The sequence below is a fragment of the Apus apus genome, chromosome 1 (assembly GCF_020740795.1).
Source record: "Apus apus isolate bApuApu2 chromosome 1, bApuApu2.pri.cur, whole genome shotgun sequence".
In the NCBI taxonomy this organism is placed as follows: Eukaryota; Metazoa; Chordata; class Aves; order Apodiformes; family Apodidae; genus Apus; species Apus apus.
This window is the reverse complement of record NC_067282.1, coordinates 72,513,213-72,525,484: the sequence shown is the minus strand read 5'-3', so window position 1 is coordinate 72,525,484 and position 12,272 is coordinate 72,513,213. Positions and strand designations below refer to the sequence as shown.

The following is a 12,272-nucleotide window of genomic DNA, read 5'->3' as shown; positions in this document are numbered from 1 at the left end:
CTGGTCTAGTGGGAGGTGTCTCCTGGTCTAGCAGGGAGGTTGGAACCTGCTGATCTTCAAGATCCCTTCCAATCTTAACCATTCCATGTTTCTAACAGCTGTTCTGTGATAGTGGCAAGAGGTCACTTGCATCGTTATGACAGTGTTCTTGTCGGCTGATGATTTATTAATGCAATACAAAAAATAGCTTATTTTATTTTTGTCAAAGTTATTTGTGGTATTTGCGATATAACAAAATTATTAATGATTTATTGTGTTTACCTTTGCCAGCCTTAGATACAAAGCAATTCCTTTACACGATTGTCTTTCTTGTCTCTATAAACACTATCAAAATGACATCTCTTTCTGGGCAAGATAATGATATAATTCACATGGATAAATCCAGCCTGAAATCCCATTTGCAAAGGAAAGCAAGGTCTGTTAAGTACTCGATACTCTATTAAGAGATAATAAAAATAATTCTTTCCAGGAAAGTTAGAGGCAGCATCTCTTCTGTTCAGGAAGATGCCTTAGTCAAATTATGTTATATATGCCAATGGATAGACCCAATAACTGATCTAAATGTTTAAAGTTTTCAATAAGCAAGACAGTCTTTTTCTGAAGTGGTTGCACTGAAGTTTTGACTGTACCTACGAAGGGGCTTATCTAAATTCAGTTTTCAAAGATTTAAAATCTCAGAAGACACAACAGCATTGTGTATGTCCTGTCCAATAAAGATGAGATTTCAGTTTGTTGCCATGAGATGAGCTGCTCAGTCATAGGTGGTCCTGACAGCTCACTGACCTCTAGCAGGACACAGCCTGAAAATTTTTTTTTTTTCTCAAGTTTTAAAGCAGTCATATATTGAGCATTTACACTGCTTGCTGCACTGCAGATTGTAATCCTGGTGCAGTTTCTGTTTACTGGGCCTATAGGAAGCATTTTCTTGATTGGCAAGTGACTCCTCAATTTATTGATTCATCTTGGTACTGCACAGCACCCTAAGAGGAAGAAAGGAAGGCAAAACTGACTTCCTTGCAGTCTTGTTTGCTCTAAATCTGATTGGAAATAGGCTTACCTGTTGGTATAACATGCTTTAAACAGGTAGACATAAGGAACAAGCTGTTTTAGCAATACAAAATACAGTAACTGTGCAGCACTAGCCACTAAAACTCATTCTTTGGTCGTTTTCCAGTAGAGGGCTATAAAAGCTAAGAAAGAATAGATAATTTGTAACTTCTCACATGCCATGTGTCTCCAGATGACCATGTCTATTAGTTCTTGCCTCCCTCCTCAGTAGTTGAACAGCCATGCTGATGGGTACCAGTGACAGCAAGAAGCACCATCTTACCTGTTATTTTTCCAGACATTAATTTTTTGGCATTGCTGTTGACACAGCAACAGAATAATTTCTACCCACTGAGTTTTCCTACATTCTTTCCTCCTACGTTAGTGTCTGCACTGAGGGTTTTTATGCTTGATCTGATCCAGAGAAGAAGTATGGCATTCTTTTTTTGTCAACTGAAATCACAGTTCTTTCACAGGATTTTTTTCACTTTAAAACAGAGCCAAAATACAACTCTGGACACGATAGCACTTTAAAACCAGGCATCTTTGGCTGCTTTTGCCTTTTTGAACTTGTTCTCAGTTATGTTGCCTCTAATGTGTACACCTATCCCATGATGAAGACGGGGAACTTGTCTAATTGATAAGGAATCAAGAAGATGCTAAGATTTCTGCAGTAGTACTGTATTGCTATTTATGAATTGGATCATCAGCAGACAAATCTTTAAACAATCAAGAAGCTCTCTAGCCTATTAACATTATTTTTTTTAAATTCTGAATAAAAAAATCGCAGGTAAGTGCCTAAGCTAAAAGAACACAACAACGTCCGTGTTCTGAAAAGATAATTTCAGGTATCCTCCAGGTATCTCTGATGCAGTTAGTCTGATTTTACTCCTCCTCCCCATCCCAGAAAATCAGTTAATAGGAAAAAACAGATCATCAGTATAGTAGTGATTTGACAATAAAAGTATTCTATTCAACATCTTTGTTGATGACCTGGATGTGGGGATTGAGTCCACCCGCAGTAAATTAACGGATGACACCAAGCTGGGAGGGACTGTTGATCTGCCAGAGGGCAGGAAGAAGCTGCAGGAGGACCTGGACAGGCTGGGTCGATGGGCTGAGGCCAGTGGCATGAAATTCAACAAGACCAAGTGCTGGGTCCTACACTTTGGCCACAATAACCCCAGGCAGTGCTACAGACTGGGGGAAGAGTGGCTGGAGAGCTGCCCAGCAGAGAGGGACCTGGGAGTACTGGTTGACAGCAGGTTGAACATGAGCCAGCGGTGTGCCCAGGTGGCCTGGAAGGCCAGTGGCCTCCTGGCTTGTATCAGGAATAGTGTGGCCAGCAGGAGTGGGGATGTAATTCTCCCCCTGTACTCAGCACTGGTGAGGCCTCACCTCAAGTACTGTGTACAGCTCTGGGCCCCTCACTTCAAGAAGAACATTGAGGTGCTGGACTGTGTTCAGTGGAGAGCAACGAGGCTGGTGAAAGGACTGGGGGGAAAGTCTTATACGGATAGGCTGAGGGAGCTGGGGTTGTTTAGCCTAGAGGAGAGGAGGCTCAGGGGAGACCTTATCACTCTCTTCAACTACCTGAAGGGAGGTTGTAGTCAGGTGGGACGTGGGCTCTTTTTCCAGGCAACTAGCAACAAGAGAAGAGGGCATGGCCTCAAGCTGCTCCAGGGGAGGCTTAGGTTGGATGTTAGGATGTACTTCCTCATGAAGAGGGTGATTGGACATTGGAATGGACTTCCCAGGGAAGTGGTGGAGGCACCATCCCTGGATGTGTTCAAGGAAAGGCTGGATGTGGCACTTAGTGCCATGGTCTAGCTGATATGGTGGTGTTAGGTCATAGGCTGGACTTGATGATCTTAAAGGTCTTTTCCAGCCTTGGTAATTCTGTGATTCTCGTAAGATTTTATAGCTGACTGTACATTTGCTCATGTTGAAATGGCGAGTAAGTAGAAAACTCTGGAAAAATTTCATCTGTTGGCCAACGATGAAATGGCCTGTATAAACGAAGTCCGTATCAGTGTTGCCAAAGGTTTAGATGCAGGCTGTAACTTAGAAGGAAAAAAACAACAACCCTTGTTGGCTGGACCAATGTGGGAACAGAACAAAGGAATATGTTTTGAGTAGCTGTGGCTTCAAGAGTATGTGGAAATCACAAAAGGCAATCAGCTCAGTTTTTGTTATGAAATCCTGTGGAAAAAGCCTATGGAGCATTTGGATTTATAGACAGGAGTTTTGAGTACAAGGAGGAATTTATTTCTGTTTAAGTCTATTAATAAACAGTCACTGTTGGTTATCTGTAAGTGTCTTGGTAATCACATTCTTAAAAGGATGTGTAAAAACAACAGAAGTGGTAGAAAAATTGCAAAAAGATAGGGTACTGATAATTGTGCTTCCTGGACACATCAGGAGTCAGTATGTTGCATGTAACACAGTCCAGATATGTCTGTGGAAGAACTGTTTCACTTAAACAGTTCTTAGAAACACAAAGTTGGCTTGGTATTTATGCTTTATTTTATCCAGGAGATGAAGCTGTTGCTCTGTTGAACCTTTTTATTTTTTTCTTGTATGGCATAAAAGAAGGAAACTTTAGTTTTATGCTTCTGGCCCCACGATCTATAAATGATGCTGCAGAAGTTTAGGGTACTTAGCATTTTTCAGAACAAATGTCTGTTTCTTCAAGTGTCTTGAAGATTTATGCAGCTATGAAGATTTGATGCTTACTAAATCATTGGTTATAGTTTTTGTTTACTAACTAATTTTCTGTCAGAACGTGGTCCTAATATGTATATATTAACTAAATTAAATATGTCTGTAAATCTCTGAAAACGAGCCGGTTCATCCATTTAAAAATCAAATCAAAACAACCTACAAAGCATTGGTTTTTGTCAGGTACAGTGTAATGAAATGTATTTTGCATCTGACATTGTGTAAAGGATGTGGTTTTGAAGATGTAAAAGCTATGTGATTTTTTAATTATTTGTTTTTCCTAGACTGTGATTTTTGTCTTGTAATCTGTCACATCATAACAACAGGATAAGTGAGGCTGGGTGTATGAGTGCACATAGTGTGAGACAATATGTAATTTAATCTCTGTTTAACTTTTTTATAAAGGCAAATACAGTCTAAAGTGCACTGAGTAATTTCTGGCAAAGTCTGAAGGGAAAATAAAAATTAATTTAAAATGGAAGGCTTTGCAGCACATTCAAGAGGAACACGAGATAGGAATAACTGAGAAAATAGAAATTGATACAATATAAGCACAGAGCTGAAGGACAAAAAAGATGACATGGCAGAGAGAAATATACAGGAAATTAAGAAGATATTTAGTATCAGTGGAGAATGCTTAGGAGCAGGTGTTACCAAAAAAAGCCAGCATCAAGAGAGATTAATAATCAGAGAGGGTAGATAATTTTTATTGCATGAAGAGGATTCTCATAAGACTTGTAAATACAGCACAAACAACTTAATTACTTGACTTCAGAACCATTTATTTGGGTTCTTAATACACATTTTTCTTTTTAAAAGCCACAGAGAGACTGGATCATCAGTTGGGCTGGGACTTTCAGGAACATAATGCAGTCTCTTACTCAACTCAGCAGAACAACTGTTAGTAGTAAAATACCAAGGATCACTAATTAATAAAGAGCCCCCCAAGATTAATTTTACCATTTGCTTTGCCTGAGTGTTTGACTACAAAGGCATGTTGAGAGGCTGATATATTAGGGTGAACTCTAGGTCTGAAGAATATATTCTGTAGATGGGAAAGCGTTCTTCCCCTGTCTGATTCCCCAGGATGCCCCTCATACTCCTGTTCTTACAACTACCCTGTTGGCACTCCCTCCATGATTGCTTGTTATGTCTGATCTGCTTTAGCCCTTCATTCATTACCTGTCTTTCCTCTTGATGCCTATTGTTTCTTCCCTTCAGCTCCTATTCATGCTCTCTTCAGCTTCTTGGCACTTCACCTTGCATGAGGTAGAGGACTGGAAGCCCTGTCTTTTGCCACTTCTTCTTCCCTGCTTCCATGCTAATCTTCTCTCCCTTGATGGTTATTCCATTTGGTTTCCTGATGGCCATTTACATGAATATTTCTCCCTTTTCTTTCTGCATTCCCTTCTCCGCACTCTCAAAATCAGTATTTCTTGCTGCCAGCAACTAGTGGGAGAACATTGAAGCCAGATGCCAGACGTCTGTGCTCTCACATCTGCTTCCCTGTGCTGCAGTAGCTCCCAGAGCAAAAAGAAATCATCTGAAAGCAGACTCTTTTAAAAACCCACTTTCACCCTTGGAGCGTGCTTAGGCATGAGTGATTGTGATTAGTATATTGTGCAAATTCAGGATCGTTGCTTCTAGTCCTGAGGCAATTTATTTACAAAGGTAACTAATCTGGCAGGTTAATAACCGCCTGTGCAGGGAAGCTTCTAGTGAAGAGTACAGAAGACGAAAAGAAGGAAAGATAAAGCACAAAATTTGCCTGGGTTGAAAGCAACTTTCTAATAATAATACTAGAAGAGAAGATTAACTCAAAACTGCCATGGTTTTCAGCTCATTTAGGTGGGATGAGAAAGAGTGCAATATATCTTACTGGAATGATCAGATCAAAGAGACATTTATATGCTAGGTGTTCATTATATTTTTCCTGAATTCTAAGTGATCTGTGATGTTGGCTGATTGGTGTAAAGTGTATCAGATTTTAAGGCCTATAAAAATGGAGAACATGGTAGGAAAGTTCCATGTTCTACTTATATATTAATGAAACTCATGCCAAGGAAGCTGATGGAGCTAAGGAAGTGAATGGAAATGATACAGTTTAATTGAGATGTTATTAGCTAATGTCAGGTAGTTTAAATGTGATTAGCTGGTTGTCCAGTGCATGCCAAATTTGTACATTTACATCTTCTAGAGCAAAATATTTCAAATATTTCTAATAAGCTAATCTCACAGAATAATCACTTTTGCAAAAGACCTCTAAGTTCACAGAGTCCAACTGTCCACCTGGGGACAGGGAGGGAAATGAAAAGTAAAAACCACAGCCACACACACCACAGAACTCAAAACACACAACCCTGAAAAACACACTGTGACATGGTTGCTGTCCAGGAAAGCAGATTTGGAAAATTTTAGCAAGAGATAAAGATAGTATCACTTAAAAAATCTGTTTGCAAATCTTTCCCTGCTGGTGTTAGAAAAACCACCATGGTATTTAGTATCTTATATCTAAGAAGCAGCATTTAAACATACAGTTGCAAATTTGTAAAATGCAAATAGGGAAAGCTGTAGTCAACCAGACAGTATCTGTCTTTTAACTGCTTTAACTGATGTGGTTTAAGTATTTGTCTGTGTTTATTTTTTTGCTCATTTGTAGACTGGAGGTTGTAGCTGACCAATATGATCAGGTAGATGTTTTAATGCCAGTGCTTTACCTGTCCCTGTATTCAGTGTTCCAGAAAACCATGATCTTTCTTTTTACCTCAGAACAGTCTAGAGCCTTTAGAAAATAAGAGAGATGGAGTTTTGAGTGTGTGAATGGACTTCTACAGTCCTGTGGGCTTTACTGAGCTTTTAGATTCAGAAGTAGGATGCAGAGCACACTTGCAGCTTTTTTCTTGAAATCAGGATAATTCTGGTACACTGTATTAGAGATTTTTGTACAAACTGAATCACTAGGCAGAGCTACTAAGGCTAGCTAGGCTTAGTAGCCATGGGTTTTAGTTGGGGGCAGCTGTTACATGAGCTAAGTTCATGTATCATCTGAAATTGGACAGCCTTTTTTGCCCTCCTGTTCTTTCAAGTTGTCAGCACAAGCATATCTTTCAGGGACATACCCAGTGTGATTTTCTTTTATAAAAGTATCTAGAAGTCTCGTGTGTTGTGTCACTGGCTAAACAAAATGTCTTGAAAACCAAGGGAGTATCAGAAAGGGAGACCTGGATCAGAATGGGTGCAGAAGGAGGCAATCATAAATACTTGTAAGGGTTGACCTTCTGAGTTTGCTGAATTGATAATGGGGTTTCTTGGTTTTGTTTGGGGTTTTTTGGGGTGGTTTTTTGTTTGTTTTGCTTTTTTTTGTGCGTGTTTTTTTTTTAAAGAATGAACATTTCATAAAGTGTTTATTTACTCATGAGACGAGTAAATCAGCAAGTTAGGACTTACTCTATAAATATTACTTATCTGCTTTATCCCATTATTCTAGAGAGACCAGAACTCTAATAGCACAGGAAGAGTCTACAGCAACAGTTGCATGAACAGAAGTAACTGATCTTGTACTTCCATCAGGGTGAATTTGGCAGTGTTTTGGAGACTGTTACAATTTAGGAATTAAGCCCTATTTCTTTTATCTCTGCCTGTGTAAATCTTCTGTGTGTAACACCTAGCTGCATGCTTACAGAAGTGCAGTAGCTTAAAAGGCTAAAGTTTAAGTGAGTCTCATAGGGCACCAAAGGTAATGCACAAGATGAATGACATCACCCTTAGATCACCCCTGTCTTCAGAAAGGGCAAGGAGGGTGACCCAGGGAACTACAGGCTAGTCAGCTTTACCTTGATCCCTGGAAAAGTGGTCGAGCAACTAATCCTGGAAGCTGTTGTTAGGCCCATGAGCAACAAGATGACTGGAAGTAGCTACCATGGATTCACAAAGTGCAAGTTATATTCATCCAACCCTGATAACCTATGATGAAATGACTGGCTTGGTAGATGAAGAGAGACTCCAGTGGATATTATTGTCTGCCTAGATTTCACTAAGACTTCTGGCATTTTCAGGGAAGCTGGGTCCAATCCTGTTCAACATCTTCTTTAATTACGTGTATGATGAGGCAGAGTGTACCCTCAGCAAGTTTGCTGATGACAGAAAATTGGGAGGAGTGGCAGATATGCCAGAGCATCATTCTGCCATTTGGAGGAGCATCAATAGGCTGGAGAAATGGCTAGACAGGAATGTCATCCAGTTCAACAAGAAGTGCTAAGTCCTTCACCTGGGGAGGAACAACCCCATGCACCAGTTCATGATGGAGGCCAACCACATGGAAAGCAGCTTTGCATCTATGTGGATGTTTTATGTATAAACACCCCAAGTCATCAGAAGTTGGAAGAGAGGGCCAATTGGAGGCTGTTTGCCATTCATAGTACTGGAAGGGAACACCTAACAGCAGTATTAGCATAATACAGTCTTCCAAGACTTGCAGCCATGCATCTCAACAGTCACTGGGTACATCAGTAAGGCTTTTTTTTGCCTTACTTGGATTAATAGGCTCAGGAGCAAGCTTTCATATTGTGGAGTGAGCGACAGGTTCAGTATGTTAAGCATCAATTTAATGGATGGAAATTACTCAGGCCTTCACAGCTGGTCTGCTTTACACACTGGTTTGTCGATACTGATTGATGGTTTCATCCTAATGAGGGATCCACTTACCTTATTTGGGGTTTAGGTTTTGCCTTTTTCTTGTAATTTTCTAGCTGTAAAAAACTTGATTTGTATTTGATGGGAGGGGAAAAAAAAATCCTTCCAGTGCTTTGCAGCACTTGCAGAAAGAAACAGCCTACCAAAGGACATGTAGATTGATGGATATAGTGTATTAGATTTTGCCATGTAAAATGGAAATACGTTTCCATGTCTATGGTGGGTTCTGAAACTTTTCTGAAAAAAAGTCCATATTTTGAGAGTGGACAGAACATTTACCTAGAACAGTATTTTTTAGTCTTCAAAATAGGGTGTCAGGCCAGGTTGAATGGAGCTTTCAGCAACATGGTCTGGTGGAAAGTGTCCCTGCTCATGGCATGGGGTTGAAACTACATGATCTTTAAGGTCTCTTCCAACCCAATCCATTCTGTGATTCTATGGAGCTGTTATAGGGACTTTACTTAAGACGACTAAGCGGTTACCTCTACGTCTTAAGGCCACTACGTGCTAAATGCTGCAATTAATTCAAATATGAGTGCGTATTCAAAAAAATATTAAGTTATCCTGCAGGAACATCACTTCTTTGAGACCCTTAGTCTTTGTGGTTTCTTTGAACTCCCTGTTATAAGGGTTCTATACTTTGGAGTGTGTGCTAGCAAAGTAACTTGGAAGTGGATGAGTTCCGTGATTTATACAACTACAGAGATGCTGTGTGGGTCTACCAAGTGGGTACAAGGCCCCAAGAGGGACAAAACACTTTCATCTTACATGTATGGAATGTGAACAATCAATTTGATTGTTTGGCAGTATGTCTGGAACAGCTGTAAGGAAGCTGAGTAGTTCTCTGTTATTCTGTTCCCTGGCAGAGTCAAATCATGTTAGTCTTCATAGTTGCAGATATTGTACAGTGCATTTTTAAAGGCTGTAGTGATGATTCTGCAGCAATTGGTCATGTTGGATTATTAGTTAGGCTTTTTCCTAGTAACTGCCTTTCCCTCACTCCTTTTTGTGTTCTCTGTGTCCATAGGAAAAAATAAAACACTGTTTTCCTTGTATTAGCCTTTTATATGATGAAAAGTCATTATCTTGTCCTCTCTTGAACATCTTTTCTCTGGACTAAATAACCCCAATTCTTAGGCTGTTTCCAAGGCATCCATTAGTTTTTGTTCTTCTCTGCTTTTGCCTGTATGTTTCTTGAAATGCATTGCCTTTCAACAGGGAATGGCCAAGGCTGACATACCAGTTTGGCTGAATCTATCAGTTCAACCTGTTCTAAAAAGCATAAAAATAAAAATAATGCCTGTACTTTGTCACTTTTGAGGCTGCACCATGAATACTGTGTTCAGAGCACTGGAACAGGCTGCCCAGAGAGGTTGTGGAATCTCCTTCTCTGGAGACTTTCAAGACCCATCTTGACAAGTCTGGACATGCTCCTGTGTATATGCCCTAGGTGTTCCTGCTGCAGCAAGGGGTTTGGACTCGATGATCTTCAGAGGTCCCTTCCAACCCCTGTGATTCTATGATATTACGATTTTTGGGCTACTCACTACAGGAAGGACATTGAGGTGCTGGAGCACGTCCAAGGAAGGGCAACAAAGCTGGTGAAGGGTCTGGAGGAAGTCTTACGAGGAGCAGCTGAGGAAACTGGGGTTGTTTAGTCTGAAGAAAAGGAGGCTGAGGGGAGACCTTATCGCTCCCTACAGCTACCTGAAAGGAGGTTGTAGTGAGGTGAGGGTCAGTTTCCTCTCCCAAGTAACAAATGATAGGATGAAATGGCCTCAAGTTGTGCCAGGGAAGGTTTACACTGAATATCAGGGAAGATTTCTTCACTGAAAGGGCTGTTGGGCACTGGAATAGGCTGCCCAGGAAAGCGGTGGAGTCACCATCCCTGGAGGTATTTAAAAGACTTGTAGATGTGGTTAGGGACATTGCTTAGTGGTGGACTTGGAAATGCTGGATTAATGGTTGGACTAGATGAACTTTAAGGTCTTTTCCAACTAAAATGATTCTGTGATTCTATAGGTAATTACGTTGTCTGATGCCAGCACATGATTTAAAAGTGAGAGCCTGAGGTGTTTACTGTTGCTCTTATAGTAAGCCTGGAACTTACTAAAGGAAATAACTCAGCAGAGCACTCTGGTCACAGCTGCAGTCTCCCATAAAAAGCACCTTATCCATCACTGCTTGTTATATTCCTTTTTTCCTCTACAGCTCTCTAAATACTCTCTTCTAGTCACTTTGCTCTGATAAAAAAACCTGCGCAGGTGTCTCCCAGTTCTCAGTTACATCTGCTTAGGTAAACACTGTATCAAGCACTGGGTGGTTTTGATATCCTAAAGCAGCAGTGAGATGGGACTGAGATGGCAGTAGGTAAGGGGAAGTACCTTCATAGAACATGAAGATGTATCTTCAACTCATTTTTTAAGTGTTTCCTTGAATATAGAGAGGTTGAGTTTTACCTTTTGATGCTAAGTCAATGGTACATATAGTCCTCAACCCAACAGAGGTGACAGGATGGTGACTCTCACCACAGCAAGTTTTCACAGGTATTGGTAATGGGGTTTTCTGAACCAGCAGTTACTGCTGCTCCCCTGAGGCTCTGGTTTGCTCACATGTTGCAATGGTTGGCACAGCGATTGCCTTGCTTTAACCATCCTTATTTGGATTCGTGCTCATTTAGATCAGCTCAGCCTTTACATTATACATACTTACTAAAAACAGCTTCCAATACTATGGCTTGTTCCCCAAATACCAAAGTACATTTCAAATTGGTTACAAGCTTTATATCAGTACATAAATAGTTAGCCATTAATAATATTGTTCTTATGAGGATGTTTTTAGGGATGTTGTTGCAGTGATTATTCTTACCTATTGTTTCAATATATTTTATTAATGAATAGTACAGTAATGTGTGGCACTTTTGGAGGGTGCGAGACCTGAAAGCTTAAGCTAAACAAATTCATGCCACCACTGTCTTTCAGAACTATGCACCATTTACCTGGAAGTCATTGTTCGGTTCTGGATTATGTGTTAAAGCTTGTCGGTGTTGTAGAGCAACTCCCGTTAGATGACTCCCTATTTACAGTTCTGTCTCGTCTTGACCCAAGTACTACTTAAAAATCTAAAAGTTCAGCATGACTTGTGGCATATATATATTGATGCAAATCGGGTGGTTTATATATAACTGGGGCAAGGCAGAGCTTTTAGTTCTTTTCAGAGTTTCTCCTTCCTCAGTTGCCATAGACTCCACCTGTATTATACCTCTTATTTATACTGTGCCTTCTTAGTTTGACTTGGTCCTTTATTCAAGGTCAGAGTGTTATCTGGATTTTACTGCTAAATTTCTGAATATTTTCACAAACACTGTCTCTTGTCAGTATCTTCTGCTAAAAACCATTCAAGCCGTATTGCCTATAACTTCACAACTCTATTAAATCACATTCTGAGGTATCCTCTTTTTTAGTTTAGACATATCCTATCTTGCAATTCATTTAGAGTAGCTCTGTGAAAGTTTTTTCCTGGCTCGTTGCTTTCAGATCCACCTCCATCTCTCTGTACTCCACTGCATCAAATACAATTAGATGTCATCTTTAATATTCTTTTCTGGTTTATTTCTTGTCTTACTAGTCATCTCCTCAAACATTAATATATTGATCTTTTCCTACTCCATGTGAAAAATGAGGATGTTCTTGATTGCTTATTTACAGCTACTTTTCAGCTTGCTTCTCCAACAAGCATCTCTTCTGTTTTTCTCCAGTAGACTTTACAAAAGGGAGTAATCATTTTTATAAATCCAACACAGCTGTATTGTA

General features: G+C 40.0%; 1 protein-coding gene across 3 annotated transcripts in view; it reads left to right on the top strand.

The window, feature by feature from the left end:
• Nucleotides 1-12,272, top strand: part of MAN1A2 (mannosidase alpha class 1A member 2) — a 149,689-nt gene that overhangs the window by 80,310 nt on the left and 57,107 nt on the right. The window lies entirely within an intron of this gene.